The sequence below is a fragment of the Drosophila albomicans genome, chromosome 3 (assembly GCF_009650485.2).
Source record: "Drosophila albomicans strain 15112-1751.03 chromosome 3, ASM965048v2, whole genome shotgun sequence".
Classification (NCBI taxonomy): domain Eukaryota; kingdom Metazoa; phylum Arthropoda; class Insecta; order Diptera; family Drosophilidae; genus Drosophila; species Drosophila albomicans.
Genome location: NC_047629.2, coordinates 27,391,492 through 27,404,132, shown reverse-complemented (window position 1 = coordinate 27,404,132; position 12,641 = coordinate 27,391,492). Strand labels below are relative to the sequence as shown.

At 38.0% G+C, this 12,641-nt stretch overlaps 1 protein-coding gene across 1 annotated transcript in view; it reads right to left on the bottom strand.

Annotated features, from left to right (window-relative positions):
- The window catches only part of LOC117568755 (frizzled-2), a 102,038-nt gene that overhangs the window by 60,286 nt on the left and 29,111 nt on the right, over positions 1–12,641 (bottom strand). Inside the window, exon 4 of the mRNA XM_052005858.1 lies at positions 760–796. The gene's annotated coding sequence lies outside the window, so the exon portion shown is untranslated. The remainder of the gene's footprint in view (positions 1–759; positions 797–12,641) is intronic.

Below are 12,641 nucleotides of genomic sequence, written 5' to 3'. Positions count from 1 at the left end.
AGCTTTTGCGTTAGTCTTTTGCTTTTGCCTGGCGACCTACTTTACACACTCGCACACACACACACAGAGCTAGCTCAAAGAGTTGCCATAGCCGGTTCCTGACCCGCTCCGGACGTCACTCAGCCGGCGACGTGTTGGCCAAAGGCTTAAATTTCAAGCGACAATTAGAAAATTTGCAAATTACATGGGCCCCCAGACCATGGCTCCGGTTAGAGTCCCCGGACTTGGTCCGGTTCGAAAACGTGGAGAGCGGAAATTTTTAATGAAAAGTGCGCAAGGAAAAGCAAAGAGTCAGGCAAAACTTGTCAGCAAAGTTAATGCTGTTTGCTGTTGCCCGTTGTCAGGCGTGTCTCCCGTCTCCAGGTCTCCGACAACACACACACAATGTATAGAGGAAAACTGGCCCCCATCTCGATTTTGGAGCCAGTTTTTGGCCTCGCTCGCTGCATTGTCAGTTCGAGTTGAGTTTAAATTATGGCCCGGCGAGTCCGGGTGTTAACTTGGTAATTTTATGCCTGAGTTAGCATTTAATTTGTGTAAATGATTTTGTGGATTTTATGCTCGCTATTAAAATACAAGTCACAAGGCGAAGACGAAGTCGAACACGAAGAAGACGTTGTTCAATATCATTTCGGATTGTATAAGCATATAAATGGGCAAAATAAATGGATTGACAGTTCGACAGCTTAATTCCTGTTGATTTGTCTGCCAGCTGATGAACCCCAAATGAGTTTCGTATATGATAAAAGTTCTACTCACAGTCAATCAAACGGACAACACAGTTCGTCTCGTCTATCTGCAAAATAATAGAAATTAAACGCATTTTAGTGTTTAGTTCAGAAAAGTGGAAAATCCACAGAGTGAAGGGTAGGGAAGAAAGTAGAAGAATAATCAATGTGACAGCGAACCAACAATCAGTCGGGCCATTATATAATCCGCTTAAATGCTAAACTGATGTGTCGACCACATATCACACATACGCCACGTTGACCCCAGCTCTCGAGCTGACAAAGTCATTTTTGGCCTAATGCGCTGCTCATTTGAAACTCATTTGAATTTTAACACTTTTATGCGTCGCTCTCTGCCACAAAGAGCAGACGCAGCAGCAGCAACAGCAGCAGAAGCAGCCAGAGTCACAGTCACAGTCACGGCGGCAGCGACGTCAGCATCCTCACTTTACGGGTCGTAAAAAAAACTTTTTTGGCGCCGCACATTATTAAAATTTCTTTATGACAAGCGAGGCGAGTGGAGCCGACTCTCTGAGGCTGAGGCTCTAAAGCTGAAGAGTCGCTCGACGACGACGACGACAAAAGGCATAAAAACTGGTAACAAAATATTTGTATTTGCCATACCCTACAAGTAACTTCATTAATGGGGTATGCTGATGCACTCAATTAAGGCAACAATTATTATTTGTGAAGCTAACAAAGTAGAAAAGTTAAGGTTGAAAATAATAAAATAGGTAGGTAAATGATATAATAATACTATAGCATTCAATATTTCAAACCGATCATATAAACTTAGTAGTTGTGTACATAACAAAGAATTAGTCAGTTCAGAAGAATATTTTAATAGTATTTATTATTTATTAAAATGAGTTTATTTTGAATAAAATTTCAATAAAAATAAAGTTACTTTTCAGTCAAAGAAGTATTTATAAAAGTGTTAAAATATAATTTACCTAAAATAAACTCAAACTAAAATGAATTAAAAAGTATCAACTACTCAAATATAAATAAACTAAAATAAAAGTAATATCCCTTACCAAGAGAAACTTAATTTACAAAAAAAAAATATATAGTACAAAATACAATATAATTTTCTTTCATAGAATAAACCGAGGGTAACTATTATGGTAGACTTCTCTCTATGTTCGTCTCGTGTGTGTGCTTAGATGACTGAGAAGAAAACAAAAATTTGTTTTGGTCTTTAGTTTTAGCATAAATTAACATGAGATTTATGTGCCCGTCTACTTGAAACCGAGCCAGGCCAAAAGACTGCGAGAGCATAACAAGTGGATGAAAAGTTAAGGATAGCCAAATAATAGTCCGACATTTGAAGCTTGTGAAGCTTTCCCAACTTTTAGCGCAGACTTTAAAGTCAACTCAAATTTTACTTCACTTGCGTTGCACGTGTCTGAGAGTTTGAGAGGCGGAGTGCGAGGCGAACCGATGTAAAGGGACTGTTAAGGAGTTGACAGGAACTTGGGGCCATTTTCAGACTTAAACGCAACTCTTTTCTTTCTTGATTTTTTCTTTTTTTTCTGTACTTTTCTTATTTAACTTGGCAACTTTGCAGTCGCGTCTCAGGCGGCGCAGACAGTCTGCCTTTAAAATCGTAAACGTAATGAGATTTTTCATTAACGAATTGGCGAAGTAGCTGCACATATTCAAGTCACTTTTTAACAAGATACAAACAATTTAAAAGTCTTTATATGGCGCCCCCATAACGGAAACTTGTTTTTAATTAAAACCTTTCCGTTTCGAATCACAATTGCCATTTAAGCAGGCGTGCAATTCAATTCGATTTGAATATTTAAAAACGCATAAATAACTGAGACACTGACGATGATGATGACGCTGCTGATAATCGACTTTGGGACGATTGAGACGATGATTTATGGCATTTTATTTGTGCAAAAACATATACAAAACACTAATTGACATTAAATAAAATCTATAGTTTATGGGTGGAAGACAAGAAGCATTAGAATTTGCAAAGAAAAAGGAAAACTGAGACGTTGTCTCGACTCGACTCCAACCATCAGAGCATGCCTTTGTTCGTTTCCCCTCACATTCCTTCTTGGCCCTCAATCTTCGCTCTTTGGGTGTCTTGATATTTTCTCGCGGAAGTCACGTAGCGAGTGCACAATTTGAAAATGAGTTTTGTCGGTTTTACACACTGCACTATAACAAAACAGAAATCATTAATGCCGCCTCGGTTCAATACTGAAACATGCCACATGCCACATAGCCGCATGCCACATGAATCGCTGCTCTTTTCTGCTGTTGCGGTCAATGGAAACCGCTGCAGGAATTGAGCAATTTGCACGTCTGGTTAGTCAAAACAAAGTAAAACAACGAGCACAGTAGGCGTATGTACAGTGGACAATTGGACATCTCCCGCTCCCTATGCCCCTCTCTCATATATAGAAAGCAATTCAAGTATCGGGGCTACAACTATGAGAATGAGTATTGAGCATGAGAGACGAGTACTCATGACCGCTTCGCTTCCAAGAAGTGCCATAAATTCGTCAATTATGACGGCGGAGCATGCACACGCATTGACTTGCAACAACATTGCTTAGAAGGGGGTGTTGACTCCGCCTTCTTCCCTTTGCTCCCTTCAGAGTGAAGAGTGGCAAAGTTGCTAAGCTGATTGACAGCTGTCAACAGCTAAGCAGCCCATGGTCAGCAAACAACAAAGAAGCGGATTGAAAGTAGCTCGACTTCAATTGATCAAAGCATGCTAAATATGTACAATGAAATACACTAAAAATAAACGATAATCCATGCATTGTTCACACGTTTCAACAGCAATTTGAGGGCACTTGAGTTGTTTGATTGTCAATAACCGTTTCAAAATAAAACACGCAACATCCATTTAGTTTTAGATATATGTATATAATGAACTTATAATGAACCACTCATTCAAAAAAACAGTAGAGATATAGTGTTACCATACAACAAAGGGAAGGATATTTAAATCTAAATACGTTTGTTATGCTAACTATAATATACGAATATAATATGAACACATTTACAATAATAGTAAAGTTAGTACAGACAGAGCAATAATTTAAAGTTTTCTTTATTATTTCACAATATATTTGTTCAGCAATGTAACTTGAAACTTTGAAGTCTGTAAATGGAAATAATTGGAAAATGAAATCTTTTACAAGTTTACATATTTATTCAGCAAAGTAAGTTAAACCTTTCAGCTACATTTATGATATATGAGAAAGACAAATGACAATAATTTGCAATGAACTTTAACTCGAAGCTATGTTGCCAACATATTACTAAGATATCAATTGCACAACTTGCATAAGGTAAAAGAAAATATTAAACGAAATTGTATATAAATTCTTGCGGAGAGAAAAATAATTAATTGTTCGTAAATTGTTAACGATTGTGTTCAATCCACAATTTATTAGAAATGTAAATGGAAAATATTTCTTATTATTAGTAGTAAAGTAAATTTAAATTGAAATGAAAAATATTACTTATTAAAAGCAGTAAAATAAAATATCTTTGATTGCATACTAATAGTACTTTGACTCGATTTTATTTCGATTAGCCATCAGCACCCAACTATAAATATCAGCAAACAAGAATTTAAGTTCCATAGACTATAAAAAGATGAATTTTGCAGAAATTTATTACACATCATTAAATGAAATGCTAAGCAAATAAATAGTAAAGAGGAAATATTAAATACTAATTAAGCAATAAATAATATCGTTGTTAAATATTGCTTTTTTGCTCGCAACTATTTATATTCGCCATTCAAAAGGCAGCGATAGAAAATAAAATGATGCCAATTTATGTGACAAACGAAGGCCTCGCTGATCACAGCTACATAAATTCTTGATAAGCATCAATAAATAAATTACTACAATAAAATGAATTTTATTAAAATGAGCGCTGTTGTAATACACTTTAATAATTTCTCGGACACTCATAAGTTGAGCCGCATAAGCTGAAAGTGTGTGTGTGTTTGTTTCCCAATGAGTATCGTAAAAATCAAATAAAACTATAATTTTCAAATGTTGCAACATAAGCCATAAGCCCCAATGTGCCCCTAGAGCCATCACAACAATTTCGAATGTCTTTCTAATCCATTTACAATCCATTTACGAGCTTCTTTCTAATCCAATGCATCCCACGGTGTTCGCTCCCCATTGACGATCTACGTCGTGTAATTCAAAACAAAACCAAAATGCAGGCAGCGAATGCCGTCCCTCCTCTTCCCTTCTCTCCTCTCCTTTCCCCATTCACCCCCACACACAATTGCAAACACGTGTGCGACGTGCAGTCCAACAAAAAGAGCTGAGAACTGGCGGCGTCATTTAATTAACCCGCGAATGCACACAGCCGGAGACCACACGATGAGGGTCACGGGTTCGGGGCTGGAAAAGGGAATGGAAACTGGCGTGAAACCGAGTCCGACTCCGAGTCCGGGGCCAGAACTTGGACGCCTGCGCAACCTCGTAAAGTTATTTTTATGCGCTTTTAATAGACTCGCGCTTAGAACGATTGACGATGACGATGACGTTGGGACTGATGCTGATGCTGACGTTAGAAAGCAGCCCCAATATGCATCGTATTTCATGTTTATGAATGCACTTTTTTCCCCTTAACAAATTTCAGTTTCAGTTTCGTTTGCGTTTGAATTTTCTTTTTACGACTGTTGATTTTTTTACAGACAGGCAAAAGTTTACGACGCAACTCGCTGAATGGGAAATGAGATTGAGAGAGAGAGGAAAGTGAATCTCACTAAAAGTCATAATAAAGTTGTAAATATTGATTTGGCAGACAACACAGGAATGGGCAAGGGTGATAACAATTAATGAGGAAAACAACAACTCAATCTCAAGATAGTTACATTAATGGGCAATCTATAAAGTTGGTAACTGACAAACTGCCAGCAATTAGCCCATTTTGTGGGTGGCTTTTTATCATTTTATTGAGCCATTCAAGCAGCGAACTATTTGCTATTTAAAGCTGACGGCAAAGTGGGGTTAAAGCTTCGCCACATTCACATTCACCACTCAAACTCAAACTGAATGCAGACCCCAGTTTTCGGGAGGGAAAAGCGCTCTCTATTTTCCAAGCAGGCAGCGGTCATAAATCTTGAGAGCTACCCGAAAACATGCCATAAAACACATGAAGATTGTGTAAATAAGCGAGCAAAGGGATGTGTTTTGAGTAAAAGCAGAGCAGAGGTAGAGCGAGAGGGCTGCACAGAGAGAGATAGAGATAGACAGAAAGAGAGAGCTGTATATTATCCAGAGCACCTTTAAGTTCCGGTTTGCTCCTATTTTGTGGCAATTTATGTGCGAAATATTTGTTGTTGTTTTCGTTATGCTGTTGGCTGCAAATGAAATCAGGCATTGCCCATGGAACTGGTGGCCATTAATTTATGTAAAGCCCAAATTATGATTGGGTGAGCAAGTAGAGGGCGGGGGATGGAGGAGGTGTAGGCTACTGGCAGGCCTCCAACTAGGCCTAAGCATAACTGGAACACGCCAAAGCAGATCCCTTAGTCAAAGACAGCAGCTGTAACGCGATGATTATGCAAGCTGCCGAGTTGCCATAAGTGCGATGATGATGATGGTGATGATGATGATGATGACATGGACCAAGGAGGCAGATGAAGAAGGAGCAGCAGGAGTAAGAACAACGGCAGGCCGCGCCGTTTGAATTGGGTGCTGCGGTTTTTTTTGGGGGGAGGAGGGTGAGAGAATTCCTCGGTTAAGGGTAAGTGAAAAGCACCGCAAGAAGAAACGACTTTGGTTAATGGCGCAAAATGTTCGCAGTTGGCAGCCCGGCACGGAAGCCACTGGCGCAAGCCAAGGAATGAGCCCAAGAACCGAGACCCGACCCGGCCAGGCAAGAAAAATGATTTATGACACAAGGAAGTTAATTTATTAATTTCAGGGCGCTGAGAATGCAACAACATCAGCAACAGCAACAGTAACAGCCACAGCAGCAGTTTTTTCGGAAGAGCGTATCCTGGCATGTTTACAAGCTGCCTGCTAACAGAAGCGACAGCCCAGCAGCGTTAAATTAGAAAAGAAAAAGCAAAAGAAGAAAAAAAACCGCTAAACAAGGTCACCGAGATTACAAGCGGGATACCAAATAGGCTGTGTTAGCTGAAGATTTTAACGCCGCCGGGCGTGTTTTAGCATATTAAAATTATGAAAAACGCAAAACCAAAAACACCAAAGTGTGAGTAAGTGAGGGTCGAAGCGGATAATACTTCTAATGTGATTTAGCAAAGTAGCCGAAACCATATTAAAATGATTGAAAAAGGACTAACAGAATAATACTGCCACCGAAGAGAAAAATATTAAAATTTCAAAAACAAATCATTGAAAAGGTACTAAAAGAATATGACTGACAAAACGGAATTTATCTTTAGCAAGAATTAAAGTTCAACAAAGAATAAAAGAAAATTGCATTTACCTTGAAATAAAGTGGTATTAAAATACTAAATAACCACCCATAGAAAAATACTAAATATTGAAATTGATAATTTTTATAATATATATATTATTTAGCAGGTAAAACAAAAAGCCTATTTACTAAGACGTTTAAATTGTAAACCAGAAATTTATTTCATAAATATTTTACTTATTTTCCACTTCAATGCGTAATTTGCCTAAAGAAAATTTCGCAGAACTTGTTTACGATATTTGCAAATTTCAATATTTCAATAGCCTGATAATTAGCATATTAAATTGATCACGCAAATGGCACAGGTCAGTTCCGTTTTGGAAGATTGTGGTTTGCATCACATGCGCGTGAAAAATTACGTATACGTCACAACGCAACCCCCACAGCCTGACTAATTGATTGAAGCGAGCGAGTCAGCGAGCAAGCGCACACAACTCAATAAAATCAAATTTAGCTCATTAGCAACAAAAATTGATTGCAATATGTTTGCTTCACTTTGATCTAAAGGCACTCAGAGAGCAGGCGGCCATAAATCGACCGCCCATCGGCACAATTCAAGGCAAAAGCCAAAGCAAAGGCAATCGAATGCAAGGTATTGCGACTGCGAGCTGGCGGCATTGGGGCTATATAAATATAGAAATATTTAGAAAGGGGTGGAAGGGAGCGCTGAGTGAGCGCCCTGAACTGATGGAAAGCGCATGGAAATCTGCGTGCTATGAATTGTTTGCTTCTCCACAACAAATGGATCAAATTTAGCTTTTGATTAATTGCGCAACACACATTCAATTCGAACTTTTCAATCGACACACACATTCCTCTACATATGCATATATATAATCTTCAAGATTTATGAATTTTGCTTATTAAATCATCGTCGCCACATTCTGTTGAAGTGTTTAATTTGCAGTGGCGTTGAAAAATCGACCCGTTGACAAACAATTTCATTGGCAGATTGCGAAAAGCCAGAGAAACCGAGGAATTTAAGATGAAAATGAAGATGTCTTGTAAATCAAATGATTACAGAAATGTTTTTCATATTCCATTTTTCTTCTTCCTCTCAGTTCATGCTTTTTTTCTTCTCGTTTTTTTTGCTTTTCATTTGAGTAGCAACCATTAAACTGTCAGCGGGTTGCAGACGTCGGAAATGAGAGCGAAGTGGAATGGCAGACGTTTATAAAAAGAGACGGAAGTGTGCCTCTGATATAAGTAAGTGCGATGCGTGAAATGCTTCAAGCTAGAACAATATATCCGGATGATGATAAATATATTTATTTACTCTTCTCTTTCGCTTGAGCTACATTACCTGGGTGATAAAAACAAACATCCGATGCGCTTGCATAGAAAATAATTTATCAAAATCAACTGAATCGTAGCGAATCTTTAAAGTAAAACATATGCTAAATTGTAATTGCGAAAAGTAAATAAATAATATTTAGAAGAATTCTGCATACATTTTTGAGACATAATAAATTTAACAAAATTACAGTGGATGTTTAAAATAAAGTGTTGAAAGTGTGCCCCATATTTTAGCATAATTAGCATAACAAACGTGACCATATTTAGTTGTAAATATCCTTTCTTTTATTCTACGATTACATTTGATCATATCTGTCTTTTTGTCTGTACATTCGGAGTGGTTATAAATATATAAGTTTACTATATATATTTAAAACTAAATCGATGTTGTGTATTATATTTGGAAACTGATATTGATATTCAAGAATAAAACTTTTAATAAACTTAAACTAGAAAATCAAGTGAAGAAGGACTTTTCATTAAGTTGTTGGCACATATTTAATGTAGCAAAATCAAATAAATTAAAGTGAATCTTGAATCAAGGAAATACATTTAAGAATAATTCTTCAGTTATTAATTTTTATATGATTTTAGTTGAAAATGATTTAAATTATTGACAAATTCGCACAAGAGATTCATAAATAATGATTTAAATTAGTGTCAAGTTCCCAGAATACTTTCATGAATATTATTAATATTCAATAAAAATAATTGTCCACACTTTAGTATGTTCCCGTGGCAATTATCTTTATGCCAGGCACATTCTGCCAAATGTACTATGAAAACTCTAATAAATGCCATGACATAAGGAAATTAATAAAGAATACACCCAAAAATATTACGTGAATAAATCTGATGTGTGGTCGGTAAAAGCTTTCAACATCTGCTTTTTTCAATTTGAGCAAATACAACACACACAGAAACTACATAATAAATTCGATGGTAATAAAAATACATCATCAAGTAAATAGTTGCCGTGTTGCACACGAACAATGGGCAACGATAATAATACGTAGAATTCTACTTTGGCAAATACGAGGAAAATAAATTGCAGCTATGTAGCTTTTCCGGGTGCTCCACAAAAATTGCGAGCTTATCTCTGGCCACACAGCAGCAGCAGCAACAGCAGCAGTCAAATCCAGGGGTGGTGCTCGAAAACAGAGGCAAGGCCAAGGGCTAGGGGGAGAGGGGGAGCGACGGCGGCAGAGCAACCCTTAAATCACATTTTGCCTAATTTTTCGCTGTCAAAAAAACTCATTAATCTTTTGGTCTGGCTGGCAATGGCAGTGCCATGGAAAATGGAACAGGAAAAAACATACGCCGCACGGAAATTGCTATACGAGGGCGCCAAAGAGGCCGAGCCCAAGCACACACACAAACACACATACACATTGACAGAACGAAAGAGAGACACACACTTATATAGAGGAAACCAATACACACCCAAAAAAAGCCAAAAACCAAACCAAAATCCCGCTCTCACCTTGCGGAGTTTCGAGTTGAAGAAGTTGCTGCTGCTGTTGCTGCCCTTGAAAAATGAGCCGCTCGTATGTCAGACGACAAACTCAAATGTCACCCCAAAAAAAAGGAAAAGAAAAAAAAGTTGGTTGAACCGAAAGTCGAACGTGTGTAATTTATTTAAATTTAAGGACAGACCAGTTACGGAGACAGTTTTTTTTCTTCTCTATATTTTCGTATTATAGCAGGCCTAAGCTTTGGGTGGATGTCGAACCCCTTTTGTTTGGCCCACTTGAATATTGATTTCTTGCGTAATCTTAATGGCACGCCTGCCGGCCAAACTTGCCAAACCTGGAGATGCTCCACACTCTACACTCGACTACACTTTCCTCCCCCTTGATAGCTCCAACTCCCAACTGCCAAGTGGAGCTCCTAAGTGCGATAGTGGCCCGCCCCGCCATTGACGTTTCATATTTATTAATGAGGCGCATTTGTGTTTGGAATTTATAATTGGACAAAGGTGACAGGAGTGGGGCAAATTTCCATTGCCATTGCCATTGCCATTGCTTGGGGCTGCCGGGAGGCACAAATGTAATTGAGTAATTAACATAAATTATAATACATAATTTTCGCTTGCCTTTTTCGTAATTATTGTTAGGTAAATTGGATTTGAGAGGCACACACAAAGTTCTCTGCGTATGTGTGTGTGTGTGTAGGCAAACAATGTTTTCACTTTAACTTGCACGAAATGAGAAATTATTGTATGGCTTTATTTGGTGCATAATACTTAAAGTATTTGTTCGCATTGCGATAAGCGAATTTATGTGCAAAACTTTTCGCTCACAAAACTTTGGCAAACATTTTCCCACACATTTTTTGGCAATCTGTTGGCAGCAGCAGCAGCAAGAGAAGCAGCTGAGGAGGCGGAGGCACTTGAAACCAAATCAAACTAAATCAGCATCAGCAGAAAATCTTAAATGATGTTTGCACAGTGCCTGCAAAAACAATCGACAGCAGCGGCAGCAGTGACAGTGAGTGCTAAAGCACAATATCAAAGGCAGTCTGTAGCTGAAACAGAAAACGGTAATAGACAGTTGACAGCGAAGGCTGAAGGTGGAAAGCATATTAGCTACGAGTCGATAGAGTCGAGATACAGCTTAAAATGAGTGCGATAAATATATAACATATACCATAAATAGCTATAGGTAGGATAATCTTTATATGAAAACTGATATTATGGCCGCATATTAACTACAAATCGATAAAGTCGAGATACAGCCTAAAGTGAGTGCGATAAATATAGAACATACATACATCATAAATAGAAAGAAAGGAAAATCTACGTCTGATATCTGATATTATGGCTGCCTTTAATCTAATACTTGCACTTGACATAGGGACTTAACATAATCTCGACACCTGAGCTCGTGTGTAGAGCATTTAAAATGCTATCAAAATTTCTACACTTTTCAGCGAGACACTGGGGACAAACCCAACACGCACACACACACACACACACACACACACACGGAGAGTCTGAGGCAGTCATCTGTCAGAAGTTAGCAACCCTGCCGCCATATTGAATTTTGCTCTGTGTCTGACTCTGCTTCAGCTTCAGCTTCTGTCTCCATCGCAGTGCCGGGTTGAGTTTGTGTCAGTGTCGTTGTCTGTGTCTGTGTTGGTTTGTGTTTCTACTCCAGCCTCCTGCTGCTGATCCTGCTGCTGCTGCTGCCTTCTGCCCACCTTGTTGCTGGATGGATGCTGTTGTCACACACATCAACAGCAGCATTGCTGTGGGGATTTCGTCGTCGTTCCTTTACACACACATACACAGACACATATCAACATAGCAAATGGCAACTCTGTGCATAATTTTGCGCCTTGTTGTCATGTTTCAGCGCTCCTCTTTGCTCTTGGCTGTTGGCAGTTGGCACCGCCCTTCATCTCTCGCTCTCTTCATCTTCAACTCTATGCGTCGCATCCTCAGCTCCTCCTGTTTATGTGTGTTTTGTGCTGCTGCCTTGTAAAATGTAAATAAATACGACGACGCGCAGGAAAATCATTTTTGTTTGGGTAGTTATGCCCCGCTTATGACGTTTATGCGTGTCGCCAAATCACGAAAATTGATTGATGTGCTTAGCCTCAACTCTGAACTTCTACGAACTTGAGCCAAGCGACTTTCCAAATTGTTTGTGGAACTTTATAAACTAGGTTTATTTTATGTGAAGAGTGAATTGGATGGAATATTGTCGTGTGTGTAGTTGAAAAATGTCGTGAATTTGTTTATCACAATAGCAAGCTTCAAATATTTATACACGCTACTGCTCTGGCAACTTTTTGTTACAACAATATTTTGTGTTTTAATTGTAGTAAACGAGAAACTCAAAAAACATTTTAGGTAAAATATTACAAAATTAATAAGCACGTCAGATAAGGAAAGACTAAATAGATTTAAATTGAGAAAATACGATATCACATCTCTCGTTTAACCGATCTATTATCTTTAATAAATTATTATCAAAAATAAGTAGTTATTATTAAAAATTCCTAATTTAAATATAAGGGCACACTTGTTTATATTTTCTTTTTCAAAAGTAAATATAATTAGCCAGAGGTTATGCTTTTTATTGTGTCTAACATTTGAAATATATTTGTACACTCAATTGATAATGTTTTTATTAAAATAAAATCCTAAACTGACTAATT